At 42.7% G+C, this 14,418-nt stretch overlaps 1 protein-coding gene across 2 annotated transcripts in view; it reads right to left on the bottom strand.

Annotated features, from left to right (window-relative positions):
* Window positions 1-14,418, bottom strand: part of BICDL1 (BICD family like cargo adaptor 1) — a 74,497-nt gene that overhangs the window by 54,234 nt on the left and 5,845 nt on the right. The gene's annotated exons all lie outside the window — the stretch shown is intronic.

Genomic DNA, 14,418 nt, shown 5'->3' on the forward strand with positions numbered 1-14,418 from the left:
AACCTCGCTTTTAGGCAGGATGGTTATTGTCCTAGTAGTCAGGGTTAGGTTGCCCCTTCCTCCTTTTGCTTAGATTATATGATATTGTACACTGCTCTGTTCTCTGTATGAACACAACCTTATGTTAGTTCTTTGCGTTATGCGTCTTATGTTCAGGGCGAACGTGACACAGAGCGTGATCCTTCTTTCTTTTTTTATTATCTTAGTGCATTGCTATAATCTTTGCATCTGACTTAGGTCACCTGACTTTACTTTCTGGACCTTTGCTATGGAAATATACAAGCAGTATAACTCAAGGCTAAGCCATTTCATCCTCTAGGCTCAACTAAGTAGATGTGAGCATTAGAAGTTCCACTTGAAAAACTAATGCTTTATATTACATACACAATCTTACTGTTTAATATGTCACAGGGTCTTAACTATTCCTCTTGTAAAAAAAATTGTCTGTGTAAGTGCCAAAATAGAAGAGTGCTGTAGTGCATGCAATCTATATGAGCTTCACCAAGTACCTCTTTAAAGGGATTGTCCCATGTCTAGCTGTTTTGCTGCAGGAAGCAGAGAGCTCTGTACATCGTAGTGACCCAGGTTGTTACTGTAGGCTGAGCCCTATTGAAGTGAATGAGACTGAGCCTGCAGTACCAACCCGGGCCATGTTTGAAGCTGTCTGCTTCCTGCAGCAAAATAGCTAGAAGTGGAACAACCATTTTAACACAGGACAGCTCTTGCTTTGCTTTTAGTTGAAAAAGTATTTGATGGGACTAAGGGCCACAGTAGTACTTTTTTATGGATGATGGTAAACTACAATGCTGTTATTTGATATTATTTTTTTTATCACATTGGTGTGTCTTAGAACATTTTAGTGATTTGATGTCTGATTATTTCTGCTGAGAGGGGGAGTGATTAAACTGTATGTATTCGTGTCTAAGTTACTTGTTAAAAATATTTTGAATTAATGCAAGAAGTAGCCTATATAACTCCAGTGTTTCTGATGGGCACAGAGGTAGAACTCTCAACAGTACATGATTCTATGGTTATACAGACAATTCTGGATGGTTGGTTGTGAGTGCAGCAAGAATCTAGACTTTACTATGAGCGTGTTACTGTATCGTGTGATGATGCATACATACACTCCTCAACATTGAAACTGCAACACCAAGAAGGAAAAGTCGTGGAATTATGGAAATCACAAAAGAGATAGACATGTTAATAATATGCAAAATAGGACAAAACAGAAGCAACATATTCAAATATCTCAATTTATTCAGTATTGAGTTTGAGCGCCACACGAAGAATAACACACACTTACACACCTGGCATGCTACCAATGAAGTCATTCATGGTTGTCTAAGGAATATTTTACCATGCTAAATGTCCTAAGTCCCAAAAATCATCAAGATGTGCTGCTGCAAGCTCCCTTTGCAATTGTTTACCAATGATGTCCCAGATGTGCTCTATGGTAGACAAGTCTGGAGATGCTGCAGGCCATGGTATCACGTTAAGGCCACGTAAGCTGCTCACAGTTGCACAAGCGATGTGCTGTCTGGCATCGTCATGTTTAAAAACTGCTCCTGGGACACTTTGGAGAAATGGCCTTATCATTGGTTCCATAACCAAATCAACATAACGCTGAGCTTTTCATGTACCTGGAATGAAATCTAGAGGAGTCTGGCTACCATACATTATGTCACCCCACACTAAAATCCCAGAAGTAGGACCAGTGTGATGTTCCCTTGTTAAGGCCTCTTCATGGTGTTGACCACATGGTCTATAGACCAATCTCCAGCTATCATTGCATTTGAGGCAAAAGTGGGACTCATCGCTGAAGAGGATAGATCTGTATTCCAGCCTCCATTGCGATATTGTTCTGCACCATGCTAGCCTTTGAAACCAGTGGTGTGAGGGTAATGGAACACCTGTTGCTGGACGACTGGCTCGTAGCCCAGTGTTGTACAAGTACCTTCTGATGATTTGTGTAAGAAACACTGTTTATTGCTCTAGGCTTGGGGATAGGATGTCCAATTTCACTCACAGTACAGATTAGATCACTATGTGCCATTCTTTTAAGGTCTCTTAGTTCAAGGATTTGGTCCCTCTCATTTTGTGACAGGTGGCGATAACTGGCACACAAACGGAATGCATCACTCAATCATGCTAAAAGATTTCTTCCGATTCTTGAAGTTTCATGTGGATGAAAAAAAAACTTGTTTTCGATCTGGATTTCATACCATTGAAGCCCCTCCCACATGCCACAGATTGGAGTTAGATCCCTGAAAATTGGATCATTTGAATATATATCTAAGTGACACCTTCTACTTCCTCGATTTGCATAACCTTATGACTATTCCTTCTTGGTGTTGCAATTTCAATATTGAGGAGTGTATTAAACAGCAACTTCATAACTCTCATCACTTGGTCCCCCAGAGCCACATTACCTGTCCATACTGAGATAACTATATGGCTGTTTGGTCACAGTTGCACAGTTCTCTCAATCCTTTTCCTGCTCTGATGATCAGTGAAGTAAAAGAAAGTTAAATGCAAAAGACACATTATGTTCACCTTCTCAACAAAGACAGGAGATGTTAATGGAAGATGAGTTAACCATTCAGCACCAGGTATTGCCCTTCACTGCCCTGGACTACCAGAGAACTGGACATAAAGAAGACCAAAATAAATTGGCATTAACCCATTTACTACCAGGGCAGCAAGCATTAAATCATACCTGTCATTTCAGGTGTATTGTCATTTATATGTATTGTCATGTACACTATTGTGCATGAGGAGTAGCACTATTTCTGGTCGTTATATGACTTGCTGCTTGCATTTTTTGCCATCCAGCACTGGCTTGAGTTACACCACTTACAAGATGTAGCAGCCTCTGCCAGTCTCTTTGCCTGTCTTTTTGTCAGCAGCTGCTTCCTCCTCCCTCTCTATATGCTTTTATGGACAGCAAGTAATCCGATCTCTCAGTAGGCTATCTTGAGGTGGATTTTAGTAGTACTTCAGAGTGAAAGATCTGTGGGAGAATTGGCTCATACATGGAGAGTCAGGCATTTTTTCTTTTTCTCTAGTAAATTATAGTACAGCATTTCTTCAATTCTCTTGCACTATTAATTTATGCAAAGTTGTTGAAACAACAGTGCCCATTAAACCACTTCACTGCTCTAGACCCACAAAGGAGCTGACATTAACTTCATCACTGCCCAGAACCATTAGAAATCTTGGCATTAACCCCTGTACTACATATATTAGGGATGCTGACATTAAACTTATCATTATCCTAAACTATCAGAGAAGTTGATATGAAACTCCTCAATAGCCTAGACCACTAGAGATATTAGCATTACATCTTCACCTCCACAGACTACTAAGCCGGCAATATATTATCTTGTCAAATCCAGTGGCCTGCCATGAGTTATCTGGTTACAGTTTGAAATATTTATCTGGACTCTGTATAAAACTGCCTAGAGGGTACGCTGTCCTTTTTGTAACGGACACATTATACTGCACAAAGGCTTAGAAGGACGGCAAGTATCAAAACTTAATACAGTAATGGATTTTCAAACACTGCTGTCACACCCCAGAAATACAGCATGCAAACTCATAGTCTCATACTGGATATAATATGTATATAGGTATAGTTGTCTCCAAAAAATAAAATGTCCTACTGAGTGATTAAAATTCTATTATTTAACAGAAACACGATAAGTCTACAAGGTATAATGGAAAAACATAATGTAGTGCTTTTATTATTCACCACACCTTGCGGCTTCAACCATTCTGCTACCACTGGAATGTTAATTGAACTAATTTGTTTTTGCATATGACTACCACACCCCTGACATTACATGTTATCCAATTTGTTTACAACTAAAATTCATAAAGTAATAACCTCTGTCACGTGTGTAAACTTCTTATTAAGCCGTTTTCAAACAATAGGCTTCTGCTCTTCCAAGTGCATTAATTACAGCTTATTAGCAAAGTGCATGCAAGAAAACTGAAATATAACGTTACTTCACCTGGTAAAGTGGAAACATAAACATATGCTGATCTGTATTAGTACTGACCTTACAGGGCCTCTCAACAGTCTTACATTATTTTATATGATTGGGGCTTATTCACACGAGCGCATATACGCCGTCCAGCCATATATACGTCATATATACGCGACCATCTGAGGCATTGGTTTCTAATGCATTCGTTCACACGGGCGAATATACGGCACGTGAAAACGTTGACACGCTGAAAATAGAACATACGCGACCGAAATACGTCTGGCGTATATACGGTGGCCAAAAAAAAGTTATGGAACTATATTTTGGCCAATATATGCTGGTGGGTCCCATAGACTCCTATGGGAGCATGGAAGAAAAAGGGAGATTAAGGCATTTCTGCAGCGTCCAACGCTGCAAAAAGCTTACAGGTGCCTCTATATAGCCACTGAAAGGCATCCCGAGCATTTTTGCAGAGCGAGGGTTTTCAAGGGTGCAGCATATTTTTTCACTATAAGCGACAATCACTGTCGTGTGAATTGGAGAGAGAATGCTGCCCGGGATCACGGAAAAACGCCCATTCGCACGGTTTCACGGTGTTGTAAAAATGCCTACGCTCGTGTGAATGAACCCTTAAATTGTAGTTTCTCATCGTAGTGTTTCAAGCGTCTTCTACAATATCCACGCTCTAGTGGAAAGCTGAAGTTGCAGAAGTGCTGGTAGCATGTACTGAAATATGGCCACCAGATCTAAAATATTAGGTAAGTAGGACAGTTGCCCTTAAAATGGACTTTTAGAGATTAGAATAAAAAAAAGAAAAAGAGTGTGTTACAGGGTATGTAATACGAGTCATATTTGCTGAAAATGCTTGTGTTCTTAAAGGGAATCTGTCAGCTCGAACGTGCAATACAATCTGCAGGCATGCAGGAATAGGTAAAATACACGGACGTGAGCAATTTTTGGTTGCATATATACTCAGTGTATTTAGGCAACCGAAGTACGCTTATACCCGTGTGAAGGAGCCCTAAAGGGACATTCACGTGTAGTCGATTTTAATGCAGATCAGCCCCAAATTCCACTGCATACTTTGCATTGTGGATTTGGGTGTGGGTCTGCATGCCTTGGGGAGGATTCTGACCCTTTTTTTATGTGGATCCACAGCCGATTTCACCCTTTACGTTGCAGCGGATGAATTCTGTTGCAAATTCACATCGAAATCCAAGTCAAAATCCACACTTAGGCCTCATGTCCACAGGGAAAATAAGAATTAAAATCCGCAGCGTTTTTCCCGCACGCAGATCCGCGCCCCATAGGAATGCATTGACCACCCGTGGGTAGATAAATACCTGCGGATGGTCAATAAAAAGGAATTTAAAAATTTCTGGAGCATGAAAAAAAAAGGACATGCTCCATTTTAGTGCGGATCACGCGTGCGGGAGCTCATAGAGCACATAGCTCAATTGATCTCCTGCATGAAAAATAAAAGACAATTACAGTGCATCCGCAGCCCAAATCCGCGTTACAAATCCGCAGCGGATCTGATTTTCCCCGTGGACATGAGGCCTAAAGCCTCATGTCCACTATAAAAAATGAATTGTGGATTCCGCTGCGGATTTCTGCTGCGGAATCCGGATTCAATTTGGCCCATAGGGAATCATTGGCCATCCACGGTCAATTAAATTGAATTTTGCACCCGCGGATGGCATTTTAATAGATTTGCGTTTTTCGCGCGCAGGAGAAAAAACGCGGCATGCTCCATTTTACCGTGGATTCCGCGCAGATCGGCCCCATTGCTATCACATTCCTAGCAATGAGTGCGGATAGCCTTATGAAAAAAAACCACAATTTAAAGCAAATCCATGCGGAATCTGTTGCGGAAATCCGCAGCAAATTCTGCACGGATTGTATTTTTCTAATGGACATGAGGCCCAAGGGTGTGCTCACAGAGCGGAATACATCACGGAATTTTTTGAAGTCCACCTTTAAAAACCATGTCAAAATCCACATTTTTCTGACATGCTCTTTTGCGCAGATTCGTGTGCGGATTTAGCCCTGTCAGTGGGCAAAACCTGCATGCAGAATTCCAAAGCAGAAACGATACAGAAACTAAAAAGAAGTAACGTGTTGAGAGAATTAAATTCTCACGTGCTTCTGCCCCCAAAAACCACACCAGGAAGACGCAGATATTCATGTGGTTTTTAGAGGCAAAATTCCTAACCTAAGGCTGCCTTCACACGGGCGTCAAAATCGTGCGAATTATGTGTGCGAGACGCACAAATATGAACCCCATTCTTTTGAATAGTCATGCACATGAGCGATGTTTTCCTGCATGGCACCGTGATGCGCTGCTATGCAGGAAACAAATCGTAGCTTGTTCTATCTCGCTGCATGCTCTTGCATCGCAGCTCCGATTGTTTCCAATGGTACCGGCAGCAGAATTGCGAGGTCTCCCATCGAAAACAATGGGAGAAACTCTGCGAACCTCCGTCGCATCTGACAGCCATGAAAACGCCTTGCATCCTCAGGGAATTCACATGGTGGGAAGCGTAATATGGGGGTGAGATTCATGGCCATATTGTGCTCACCAGTGTGAAGTTAGCCTGATGGTGCAAACTTTGACACAGTTTTTGATGTGGATTTTGGTGCAGATTTCCGCTGCAGAAAATCCACCTAAGGGCGCCTACCCACTTGCGTTGCCGATTTTCGCGCGTTTTTTGCGTGTTTCCCACGCATTTTTCGCGGCGTTTTTTGCGGCGTTTTTTGCAGCCCTCCATTGACAATCATGGGTGCATTAAGAGAAAAATAAGGACACATATGCAACTGACAGTTCCTATGTGAAAAAACCCCACGAAACGGAAAAAAAACCCCAGATGGACAAGAACACATTCTATACTAATTGCTCTTGAGAAAAAACGCAAAACATTGCAGGAAAATAAATCGCCAGTGGGTAGGCGCCCTAAATCTGCTATGTGTGAATGTACCCTAAAAGAAAAACTATCTTTGCTGCTAATAGTAACCAATCACAGCACAGCATTAATTGGCTTTTCATGGATGAGATGGGAAAACCCAGCCCTCTGTTTCTGACCACATGCCGGAAGCATTGGAATACTTCGCTATTGTTCTCCAGTGGGACAGCTGTTAAGGAAAGTTAACAGCGCTGCCTGCGGAGAACTCAGCATGCGGTCCCTCTTTTCAGGGATGATGGATTTCATGCTGACCTGAAGTCAGCGATGGACGAAAAGTGCACGGTAAGTGAACGATGGGCGCACATTTACACACAACGATTATCGCTCAAAAGATGGTTTTTGAGAGAATTTTGAGCGATAATCGTGTGTAAAAGGGCCTTTAGCGTGATATCTGGCAGAAAAACCCGACCCGATATCATGCTTGTCAACATGCATTTTACCCGCGGATGCAAGGCGTTTTTCCATGCAAAAACACCTCACATCACTTCAGTGAAATTCCGATTCTCCGGCCCTTGTTTCACACATTTCAGAGGATCGGCAAGTTTTTCCCATGGATTTCAATGGGATACATTACGTTGCATATGTGTGTACATCGCACGGCATGTGCTGTGTTTAACTGTCCCATTGAATACAATGGCTGATGTGTTCTGAGGGACGTGAAAAAAAAAAATCTGACATGGAGTGATTTTCTTACCTCGCAGCATCGCTGTGAGAGGAAGAAAAGAAAACAAACGTGATGACGCCATTCAAAAGAATGGAGTTCATATTTGCGTGAGTTTTGTGCTTTTCGCAATACACGAGATTCTCGCTTGTGTGCATGTAGCCTAATAGGAGTTTATCGGGGTGTAGTTTTTATTAAATGATAGGGACAACCTGATTACTGCATGAATTGTAATTAGCTTAAGGGTATATTACGAGTTTTGAATATAAAAACTCACATCATACCCACATTGCCTGGAGTGTTACAAATGGAACTTGTAGACATATAAATTGCATGTGTTGCAGATCTACTCATATATTCATCTAACTAGCATGAAGGTTTGAAAAAGAAAAGTATAGTCAAGGTACTTTGTTACCTTAAATACAGAGGATCATGGGCGTAACTATAGAGGGTGCAGGGGATGCGGTTGCACCCGGGCCCAGGAGCCTTATGGGGCCCATAAGGCCTCTCTTCTCCATATAGGGAACCCAGTACTATAAGTAAAGCATTATAGTTGGGGGCCCTGTTACAAGTTTTGCATCGGGGCCCGGGAGCTTCAAGTTACGACTCTGCAGGGGATGGAATAGTTTGGATTGTTTTCTCATTAGCTTATTTCAGAGATATACTTAATTTACTTTTGTATTTAATATAAGCATGCCCCATGTTTACCACGATTCAGACATGTCCTAAACTTCTCTCTAGATGATACAGGGTCGACTCCAAACTTCATGCTCTCATTCTCTCAGTCTCCACAGGTCGTTGGAAATGCGGAACAGATACAGGTATTCTGCTATACATTTTTAATGGAATACCCTAAACTGACCACTTTTTGGACAAAGGACTGGTTCATAACATCTAAAAATTTACAGATTTGTACCCTCCATTCTTTCTGGAGCTGTTCCTGCTCCATCTGTTGTCATCCTATCATAAATCATTAATGCAGAATTTAATAAATGTAGTTAGTGCTGCATCTCAGCCATGTGGAGCCCGGTTTACTAATACTGTGTGTATCGAAGATTCAAGAATTATGCAGAAGGGAGATTTTATAGCTTCAATTAAGGATTCCAAGGATAAATATCTTAAATCTTGGCATCACTGCATTTTGTTTTTAGAATTTTAGTACTAGGCTCCTACTTTAACTGGAATTAACCCATGTAAAAGAGCTGTACCAGAATAACAAGTTATTTCCTATTCACAGGACAGGGTATAACATGCTGATCGTTGAAGGTCTCAGTGCTGGGACCCCTGCCGATCTTGAGAATGCTGATCTGTTGCTTCTTCCCTCACAGTGACGACACTGTGAATGGAGTACTGGCCAAACATGCATAGTCAGCGCGCCATTCATTTTAATGGGAGTGACAGAAATACCTGAACAGATGCCGGATGGGTATCTCAGCAGTAGTCCCCTTGAAAGTGAATGGTGCACTTTCCTGATCAGCGCTTAATTCGGTCTCCTCCTCACTGTGGGGAGTGGAGCAACCCATCATTTAGGAGGATAGGGGATATGGGACCCCCATTCTCGAGATCGGCGGGGTCTCAGAGCTGAGACCTCCACCGATCAGCAAGTTATACCCTATCTACAAGGAAAGGCCAGAAGCAATAGGATGAAACACAAATTAGATATTAGAAAAAAAACTTTCTGACAGTGAGGGTGATCAATAAGTGGAACAGGTTATCACGGGAGGTGGGGAGTTCTCCTTCAATGGAAGTGTTCAAACAAAGGCTGGACAGCCATCTGTCTGGGATGATTTAGTGATCCTGCACTGAGCAGGGGGTTGGACCAGATGACCCTGGAGGTCCCTCCAACTCAACCATTATATGATTCCATCTCGTGGAAATTCTGGTACAACCCCTTTAAATCTATTTCTAAAAGGAAACCCATCACCGCCTATAAGCACCATGAGTTTATGGGCTTAGACGACAGGGGCCAAGGAGTCCAGGACACTGTTCCCTCTAAGCTGTGTGCTCTGGAAATGATAGTTAAAAATACCACACTTTGCAGACATGTATACCTGTAATTAAGCTCAGTGACTTCATCAGTATGCTGTTTTAACTCTATTCTTTCTAGACTGCCTAGCTTAGAGGGAACAGCTATCCAGGGATATGGCTTCCATACTTACCTGGCTCCTAATTCCCTCCCTGCCAGCCCTGGAAACCACTGCTCAGTCTGTGCATAGGAGTCATCTATGCAGTCAGTGTGCATGCACGCCTTTGAAGAACAGTCTTTGCGCGCGTACTGACTGCAGAGATGAGTCTGATGCAAAGACCACCCATCAACTTGAGACCTGACCGCAAACAAACGGGGAGTTAGGCAAGTATGAAAATCAGATCCCTGTACTCCTCGGACCCTGTCCTATAAACCCATAAACTTAATTTATGGTGCTCATAGGTGGTGACAGGTACCCTTTAAGGCTTTTGCCCATGTGCTCCTGCCTATTCCCTCTCATCCCTCCTGTTCCACCAATCCTGGGAGGGTGGGGGATGTGTGTGTAGGATGTGTGTATGTATGCGTGTATGTGCCACCATAACTCATGAACGCCTGGAGCAATTTCAATCAAACTTGGTACATATATAACTCATCCCATGGGGACAAATTGGGAGGGATGCTGGAATTGCACCTCCTCATCATACACTAATCTATTACACAAATGGCCTACTCCTCCTCAAATACTAATATATTACACAGACCTCCTGCTCCTCCTGCTTACACAGACCTCCTCTCCTCCAACAACCACACAGCTTCCCACCAGCACTAAGCCACTATGTACCACATATTGCACAATTTAATGGCCCGTGTGAAACCGGCCTAAAAGGTGCCCATATACCTTCAACAATGGTATAGAGTTCCCCTATGCACATGAACATTCAGCTCAACTAAATGTTTGGGTGTTTTGAGCGTTAGGGTCCTTTTACATGAGAGGATTGTCAAGCACTTAAGCAACTGGGAGTCGTTCCAAAGATTATCGTTCTGAGCTGTCACACAGGAGCTTTAACCATTCAGTGAGTGCAGACGGAGCAGCTGGAGATCTCTACTGGCCTTTTCCTCCATTCTCCTTAAACAGACAGTCATTCATAGATGAACAACTGCCTGTTTACACAGACTGATTGTAGTTAGATTTTTATACCTGCATAACCTGAACAAGGAACCATAAGCAAACAAATTATCAATTCTCTTTCAGCCGCTGGCCATGTTTACACTGAACTTTTAAGGTCCCAGCACATACTTGCTCTCGTGCTGCTACATGAGAGCTAATATCGCTGGCTCACAGCTGGGGGGCTGCAGGAGATTTCTGTCCTCGCGCTCCCCCACCCCTCTCCATTGACTTAACATAGCGGCTGTTCAGTACTAAACAGCTGCTATTTACACTCATTGCTCATTGTTCAGCTCATCATCCATCGTTTATGCAGCATAAACGATTGACGATGAGCTGAGTGATGATCGTTCAGTGTAAATAGCAGCCGTTCAGTACTGAACGGCCGCTATGTGAAGTCAATGGAGTGGGGTGGGGGAGCTTGAGGAGAGAAATCTCCTGTAGCCTCCCCGTCCCCTGCTGGCTGCTCCATGAGCGATACTAGCTCCCTTGCAGTAGCATGGGAGCGAGTGTATACAGGGACTAGTGTCGGGCATTGTTTGCCCGACATTCGTCCTGTCCAAATGGACCTTTATTGTTCAGTTTTGCACATTCCAGTGATAAACTTAATGATAATTTTTCGTGTAAATGGACCCTAATGCTGCAGTCAGACAGGTCTAATGGTGGCTTATCTCTCTGGGAACAAAATGATAAGTTGTTGAAATTCAATGCCCATAATCCTACTTTTCCCCCAAATTCTTCTGTCGGGAAAAAGCTGAGCTGCCCCCATAAACATCAGAGAGTCGTCCAGCCCTGCCATTATCGGCGGATTTGGACAACTAAACTTTAATGGTATAGGGACTTTAACAAACACCACTGCTGTAGGCTATCAGGGTGAATTTTGAAGTGTCCAGTTCGTTTTAAAGTGACTGTGTCAGAACGTGTCTATCCACGTCGGGACTGACCACTAAGAACCCTTACTATCCTGAGAATGAGGCTCTAGTGTGTCCCGAATGGAAGGCAAGAGTGGTCGCACATTTGCACTGTGGCTCCATTCATTTCAATGGGACTGCCAGAGATAGCCAAGGTCAATCACTTGACTGTCTCCAGTAGTCCAACTGAAATGGATGGTGCAGTGATGCATATGTGCAATCACTGCTGTTCTCACTTTTCACAGCAATAGAAGCTCCAACTTTCCCTTAGAGAACAACATATCCTCATGAAACTATAGATCCAGATCCCCTGCATTTCCTTTCACTGATGGCTATGAACAACCATAATTATAAGTGGGCTCATGGAGCATCATAAGATTTATGAAACCTTGCTATTGCTCAGAAAGCCCCTTTAAATGATAAAAAAAATCTGGTTGCTTGCAGCAAAAATTATGGAGCGTTTAGTAACTTACTGAATAGCTGTCAATAGCTCATTTGGTCGGAAGTTGTGCACTGAAATGCAACTTGCCCGATCCTTCTTTCTCCTAGTATAATTTGTAAGAAAAAAGTTGGGAAGCTCCCCCATACACATATGACAGTGAGCTGTTCCCACCAAAATCAGGGTAAATGCAGGGGCGGTACTAGAGCTGCAGGTACCCAGGACGGGTGAGTATAGGCTATTTTCAACATGGGCAGCTTATTAAAAAATAATTTCTATTAGAAAAACCATCTTCAGTAACAACCTCCTAGGGGTAATTGCAGGTTGCCACTTGAACCTGCTGAAGTCATGGTTTCAAGCATTGTGCCTTTGAACAGTTAAATCCCAGCAGATAATGCCACTGAATATATTGATTTTAATTAAAAACATGACTGGAACAATGACTATAGCACTATAGATTATGGTCACACCACTGACTGAGGTCTGACTGTATGTCACAGCACGCCGCCGCTGCCATCCACAATCTGCATGTCGCTCTTAGTCCTCTGCTTGCTTCCAGGTCTCTGCCTGTAGGGCTCACACACATTCCTGCCCTTGCTTTTAAAGGGTCAATGCATGCTCCCTAAATCTGTCCCCCTCTAATTCTGTCCTTGCAACTCCTATATTAGGCATCCACACCCTAGGGTGGATGCCTAAGCAACAGGTTCCTATCCATTGTGACAAAGCCCCTGTTAGTGTTGCTCTCTGGTTTTGACCTCTGCCTGTATTCCTAACCATCCTGACTTCTATGCTCCCTGACCTTGGCTTTGATTACAGGACAATGTTATGGCTTGCTTCCTGCACTGACCTACTGCTAGACCCCATTATTGCTACTGTTCTTCCAGCCCTGACCTTTGCTTTGGTGCTGTATAAAAATCTGTTCACACAACCACGTACTGCGCCTTCGCCCAGTGCAGCATCAGCAGCTACACAACCGGGGCTATCTGTGCGACTAATGGCTTGGGGACCGCGCAGTAAAGACTGTATCCCACTTGGAGAGGTCAATGGTGAAAACCAGGGTTGTGCAATTGCTGCCTTCTCAGTTAGCCCAAAGTCAAACCGGTGTGTGCCTGACACTGCAGTTTTAATCCATAACAAAAAACCAAAGTGCCCTGCTCAGTAGATCCTATTAGACTGCAGCCTTTGGTCAGGTTGAGAGCAGCTTTCTTTCTATATATAGATAGTCTCCAGACAGGGAATGAAGGAGGCCTACTGTCCTTGTGTACAGAAATGTAATCTCATTTTCTATATTTGCAGATGCATTTGACAAAACTGTCCTACGCGACATTTAATTGTGAACTGCAGCTATGTCATAAATGTACTCAGAACTTCTGGCAGTTGGCAGACTTTACAGATAGCAAGTTCATGTAATATATTTTAGAAAAATGGCACATCAATGTTGAATCCATAGTAATGTATATGTATACAGGAAGTAATGAATACAGAAAGTGTAATTCAACGACTTTGTACAGTTTTGCAGTTTAAATTTTAAAAAAAAGTTGCATCTTTGCAAATACTTTGCTTTAACATTTTTAAATTCATTTTAACATGTTTTATACAGTTTTGTTCATACATATAATTTGCGGATTTGAAGCTGTTAACTCATGCTGGCTGCCTTTAGACAAGCCAGAGATAACACACACGTAACATAAGAACTTAAAGCCAGGGGCATAACTATAGGGGATGCAGGGGATGCGGTTGCACCCGGGCCCAGGAGCCTTAGGGGGCCTATAAGGTCTCTCTTCTCCATATAGGGAACCCAGTACTATGAATAAAGCATTATAGGTGGGGGCCCTGTTACTGGTTTTGCATTGGGACCCAGGAGCTTCAAGTTACACCTGTGTAAAGACCTTTCATGTAAATTCAGTGTGTCTGGTTGCATACAGTAGTTCTCGCCCCACTGATTATCGCCACTTTTCTTTTATTCATATTCTCTCCCATTTGCCAGTACAAGCACTTCTTAGATCCGGACCCTGACACTGTGAATCTGTGTCGAACTTGATAGATTGTCTAGTGTCACTCGGGTGCATATGAATAAGAAAGAAAATTGGTGATACAGCCAGTGGGGCCAAGACTGCACAGCTATGGAGCCAACCCTGCTGACTTTACAACATGATATAACTGTCGTCTGAACTCCCACAATGCACAAGAATCCAGCAGAATCCTGGATGTACTTTTCGGTCTAAGCTGTCGATAAAGAGAACTTGTCTTTATGACAAAACTTTTTCATTTACATTATCATGTGAATCCTAATAAAGCTTTTCTTGTGCATTTAAGGCTAT

This window comes from Eleutherodactylus coqui, chromosome 5 (genome assembly GCF_035609145.1).
Source record: "Eleutherodactylus coqui strain aEleCoq1 chromosome 5, aEleCoq1.hap1, whole genome shotgun sequence".
NCBI classification, from domain to species: Eukaryota; Metazoa; Chordata; class Amphibia; order Anura; family Eleutherodactylidae; genus Eleutherodactylus; species Eleutherodactylus coqui.